Raw genomic sequence first — 5000 nt, forward strand, 5'->3', positions numbered from 1 at the left:
AACATCTCCCTAACTTCAGTTAAATTAGTTGTGTGTGTGGCTCTGTGGTATTATTCTGTACAAAACTTTAATTTCATGTTTCATTGAACGCAAGGAGCTGTGATGGCTTTGTGTGTGTTCCCCTCCTGCTGATGTGACAGGGTGTTTTTAAAGAAACACAGGGATATTCAGGAGCAGTATCTTGGACTATTACTTTAATGCCAGATACCCCACATCCAGGGCGTTCGGAAAGTATTTAGACCCCTTGACTTTATCCACATTTTGTTACCTTACAGCCCTATTCTAACATTTTGTTACCTTACAGCCCTATTCTAACATTTTGTTACCTTACAGCCCTATTCTAACATTTTGTTACCTTACAGCCCTATTCTAACATTTTGTTACCTTACAGCCTTATTCTAACATTTTGTTACCTTACAGCCCTATTCTAACATTTTGTTACCTTACAGCCTTATTCTAACATTTTGTTACCTTACAGCCCTATTCTAACATTTTGTTACCTTACAGCCCTATTCTAACATTTTGTTACCTTACAGCCTTATTCTAACATTTTGTTACCTTACAGCCTTATTCTAACATTTTGTTACCTTACAGCCTTATTCTAAAATGGATTAAATCGTTTTTTCTCATCTATCTACACACTGTACCCCATAATGACAAAGCATTTATTTGAAAATGTCAAAAATATTTAAAAAAAACTGAAATAGTCATACAGTCAGTGTGTTGTGTGTCTGTGTCTGTGTCTGTGTGTCTGTGTCTGTGTCTGTGTCTGTGTCTGTGTGTCTGTGTCTGTGTGTGTGTCTGTGTCTGTGTCTGTGTCTGTGTCTGTGTCTGTGTCTGTGTCTGTGTCTGTGTGTCTGTGTCTGTGTCTGTGTGTATCTGTGTGTCTGTGTCTGTGTCTGTGTCTGTGTCTGTGTCTGTGTCTGTGTGTGTGTGTGTCTGTGTCTGTGTCTGTGTGTCTGTGTCTGTGTCTGTGTGTATCTGTGTGTCTGTGTCTGTGTCTGTGTGTCTGTGTCTGTGTCTGTGTGTATCTGTGTGTCTGTGTCTGTGTCTGTGTCTGTGTCTGTGTCTGTGTGTATCTGTGTGTCTGTGTCTGTGTGTCTGTGTGTGTGTCTGTGTCTGTGTCTGTGTCTGTGTGTCTGTGTCTGTGTTTGTGTGTCTGTGTGTCTGTGTGTGTGTCTGTGTCTGTGTGTATCTGTGTGTCTGTGTCTGTGTCTGTGTGTCTGTGTCTGTGTCTGTGTCTGTGTCTGTGTCTGTGTCTGTGTGTCTGTGTCTGTGTCTGTGTCTGTGTGTATCTGTGTGTCTGTGTCTGTGTCTGTGTCTGTGTGTCTGTGTCTGTGTCTGTGTCTGTGTCTGTGTCTGTGTGTATCTGTGTGTCTGTGTCTGTGTCTGTGTGTGTGTGTCTGTGTGTGTGTCTGTGTCTGTGTGTATCTGTGTGTCTGTGTCTGTGTCTGTGTGTCTGTGTGTGTGTCTGTGTCTGTGTGTATCTCTGTGTCTGTGTCTGTGTCTGTGTCTGTGTGTATCTGTGTGTCTGTGTCTGTGTCTGTGTGTCTGTGTGTGTGTCTGTGTCTGTGTGTATCTGTGTGTCTGTGTCTGTGTCTGTGTCTGTGTCTGTGTCTGTGTCTGTGTCTGTGTGTATCTGTGTGTCTGTGTCTGTGTCTATGTCTGTGTCTGTGTCTGTGTCTGTGTGTGTGTCTGTGTCTGTGTCTGTGTGTCTGTGTCTGTGTCTGTGTCTGTGTCTGTGTGTATCTGTGTGTCTGTGTCTGTGTCTGTGTGTCTGTGTCTGTGTCTGTGTGTATCTGTGTGTCTGTGTCTGTGTCTGTGTCTGTGTGTCTGTGTGTGTGTCTGTGTCTGTGTCTGTGTCTGTGTCTGTGTCTGTGTGTCTGTGTCTGTGTCTGTGTGTCTGTGTGTCTGTGTGTGTGTCTGTGTCTGTGTGTATCTGTGTGTCTGTGTCTGTGTCTGTGTGTCTGTGTCTGTGTCTGTGTCTGTGTCTGTGTGTCTGTGTGTCTGTGTCTGTGTCTGTGTGTATCTGTGTGTCTGTGTCTGTGTCTGTGTCTGTGTGTCTGTGTCTGTGTCTGTGTCTGTGTCTGTGTGTATATGACACAGACACAGACTCTGTGTGTCTGTTTCTGTGTCTGTGTCTGTGTCTGTGTGTCTGTGTGTGTGTCTGTGTCTGTGTGTATCTGTGTGTCTGTGTCTGTGTCTGTGTGTCTGTGTGTGTGTCTGTGTCTGTGTGTATCTCTGTGTCTGTGTCTGTGTCTGTGTCTGTGTGTATCTGTGTGTCTGTGTCTGTGTCTGTGTGTCTGTGTGTCTGTGTGTGTGTCTGTGTCTGTGTGTATCTGTGTGTCTGTGTCTGTGTCTGTGTGTCTGTGTGTGTGTCTGTGTCTGTGTGTATCTGTGTGTCTGTGTCTGTGTCTGTGTGTATCTGTGTGTCTGTGTCTGTGTCTGTGTCTGTGTGTCTGTGTGTGTGTCTGTGTCTGTGTGTATCTGTATTTCTGTGTCTGTGTCTGTGTGTATCTGTGTGTCTGTGTCTGTGTCTGTGTGTATCTGTGTGTCTGTGTCTGTGTCTGTGTGTCTGTGTGTGTGTCTGTGTCTGTGTGTATCTGTGTGTCTGTGTCTGTGTCGGTGTGTATCTGTGTGTCTGTGTCTGTGTCTGTGTGTATCTGTGTGTCTGTGTCTGTGTCTGTGTGTCTGTGTGTCTGTGTGTCTGTGTGTGTGTATCTGTGTCTGTGTGTCTGTGTGTGTGTCTGTGTCTGTGTGTATCTGTGTGTCTGTGTGTGTGTACCTGTGTCTGTGTGTCTGTGTGTGTGTCTGTGTCTGTGTGTCTGTGTCTGTGTCTGTGTGTCTGTGTCTGTGTCTGTGTCTGTGTCTGTGTTTCTGTGTCTGTGTCTGTGTCTGTGTGTCTGTGTCTGTGTCTGTGTGTCTGTGTGTGTGTCTGTGTCTGTGTCTGTGTGTCTGTGTCTGTGTCTGTGTGTCTGTGTGTCTGTGTGTGTGTCTGTGTCTGTGTGTATCTGTGTGTCTGTGTCTGTGTCTGTGTGTCTGTGTCTGTGTCTGTGTCTGTGTCTGTGTGTCTGTGTGTCTGTGTCTGTGTCTGTGTCTGTGTGTATCTGTGTGTCTGTGTCTGTGTCTGTGTGTCTGTGTGTGTGTCTGTGTCTGTGTGTATCTCTGTGTCTGTGTCTGTGTCTGTGTCTGTGTGTATCTGTGTGTCTGTGTCTGTGTCTGTGTGTCTGTGTGTCTGTGTGTGTGTCTGTGTCTGTGTGTATCTGTGTGTCTGTGTCTGTGTCTGTGTGTCTGTGTGTGTGTCTGTGTCTGTGTGTATCTGTGTGTCTGTGTCTGTGTCTGTGTGTATCTGTGTGTCTGTGTCTGTGTCTGTGTCTGTGTGTCTGTGTGTGTGTCTGTGTCTGTGTGTATCTGTATTTCTGTGTCTGTGTCTGTGTGTATCTGTGTGTCTGTGTCTGTGTCTGTGTGTATCTGTGTGTCTGTGTCTGTGTCTGTGTGTCTGTGTGTGTGTCTGTGTCTGTGTGTATCTGTGTGTCTGTGTCTGTGTCGGTGTGTATCTGTGTGTCTGTGTCTGTGTCTGTGTGTATCTGTGTGTCTGTGTCTGTGTCTGTGTGTCTGTGTGTCTGTGTGTCTGTGTGTGTGTATCTGTGTCTGTGTGTCTGTGTGTGTGTCTGTGTCTGTGTGTATCTGTGTGTCTGTGTGTGTGTACCTGTGTCTGTGTGTCTGTGTGTGTGTCTGTGTCTGTGTGTCTGTGTCTGTGTCTGTGTGTCTGTGTCTGTGTCTGTGTCTGTGTCTGTGTTTCTGTGTCTGTGTCTGTGTCTGTGTGTCTGTGTCTGTGTCTGTGTGTCTGTGTGTGTGTCTGTGTCTGTGTCTGTGTGTCTGTGTCTGTGTCTGTGTGTCTGTGTGTCTGTGTGTGTGTCTGTGTCTGTGTGTATCTGTGTGTCTGTGTCTGTGTCTGTGTGTCTGTGTCTGTGTCTGTGTCTGTGTCTGTGTGTCTGTGTGTCTGTGTCTGTGTCTGTGTCTGTGTGTATCTGTGTGTCTGTGTCTGTGTCTGTGTCTGTGTGTCTGTGTCTGTGTCTGTGTCTGTGTGTATATGACACAGACACAGACTCTGTGTGTCTGTTTCTGTGTCTGTGTCTGTGTCTGTGTGTCTGTGTGTGTGTCTGTGTCTGTGTGTATCTGTGTGTCTGTGTCTGTGTCTGTGTGTCTGTGTGTGTGTCTGTGTCTGTGTGTATCTCTGTGTCTGTGTCTGTGTCTGTGTCTGTGTGTATCTGTGTGTCTGTGTCTGTGTCTGTGTCTGTGTGTCTGTGTGTGTGTCTGTGTCTGTGTGTATCTGTGTGTCTGTGTCTGTGTGTCTGTGTGTGTGTCTGTGTCTGTGTGTATCTGTGTGTCTGTGTCTGTGTCTGTGTCTGTGTGTATCTGTGTGTCTGTGTCTGTGTCTGTGTCTGTGTGTCTGTGTGTGTGTCTGTGTCTGTGTGTATCTGTATTTCTGTGTCTGTGTCTGTGTGTATCTGTGTGTCTGTGTCTGTGTCTGTGTGTATCTGTGTGTCTGTGTCTGTGTCTGTGTGTCTGTGTGTGTGTCTGTGTCTGTGTGTATCTGTGTGTCTGTGTCTGTGTCTGTGTCGGTGTGTATCTGTGTGTCTGTGTCTGTGTCTGTGTGTATCTGTGTGTCTGTGTCTGTGTCTGTGTGTCTGTGTGTCTGTGTGTCTGTGTGTGTGTATCTGTGTCTGTGTGTCTGTGTGTGTGTCTGTGTCTGTGTGTATCTGTGTGTCTGTGTGTGTGTACCTGTGTCTGTGTGTCTGTGTGTGTGTCTGTGTCTGTGTGTCTGTGTCTGTGTCTGTGTGTCTGTGTCTGTGTCTGTGTCTGTGTCTGTGTTTCTGTGTCTGTGTCTGTGTCTGTGTGTCTGTGTCTGTGTCTGTGTGTCTGTGTGTGTGTCTGTGTCTGTGTCTGTGTGTCTGTGTCTGTGTCTGTGTGTCTGTGTGTGTGTCTGTGTCTGTGTC

The sequence above is a fragment of the Oncorhynchus clarkii genome, chromosome 16 (genome assembly GCF_045791955.1).
Source record: "Oncorhynchus clarkii lewisi isolate Uvic-CL-2024 chromosome 16, UVic_Ocla_1.0, whole genome shotgun sequence".
Lineage (NCBI taxonomy): Eukaryota > Metazoa > Chordata > Actinopteri > Salmoniformes > Salmonidae > Oncorhynchus > Oncorhynchus clarkii.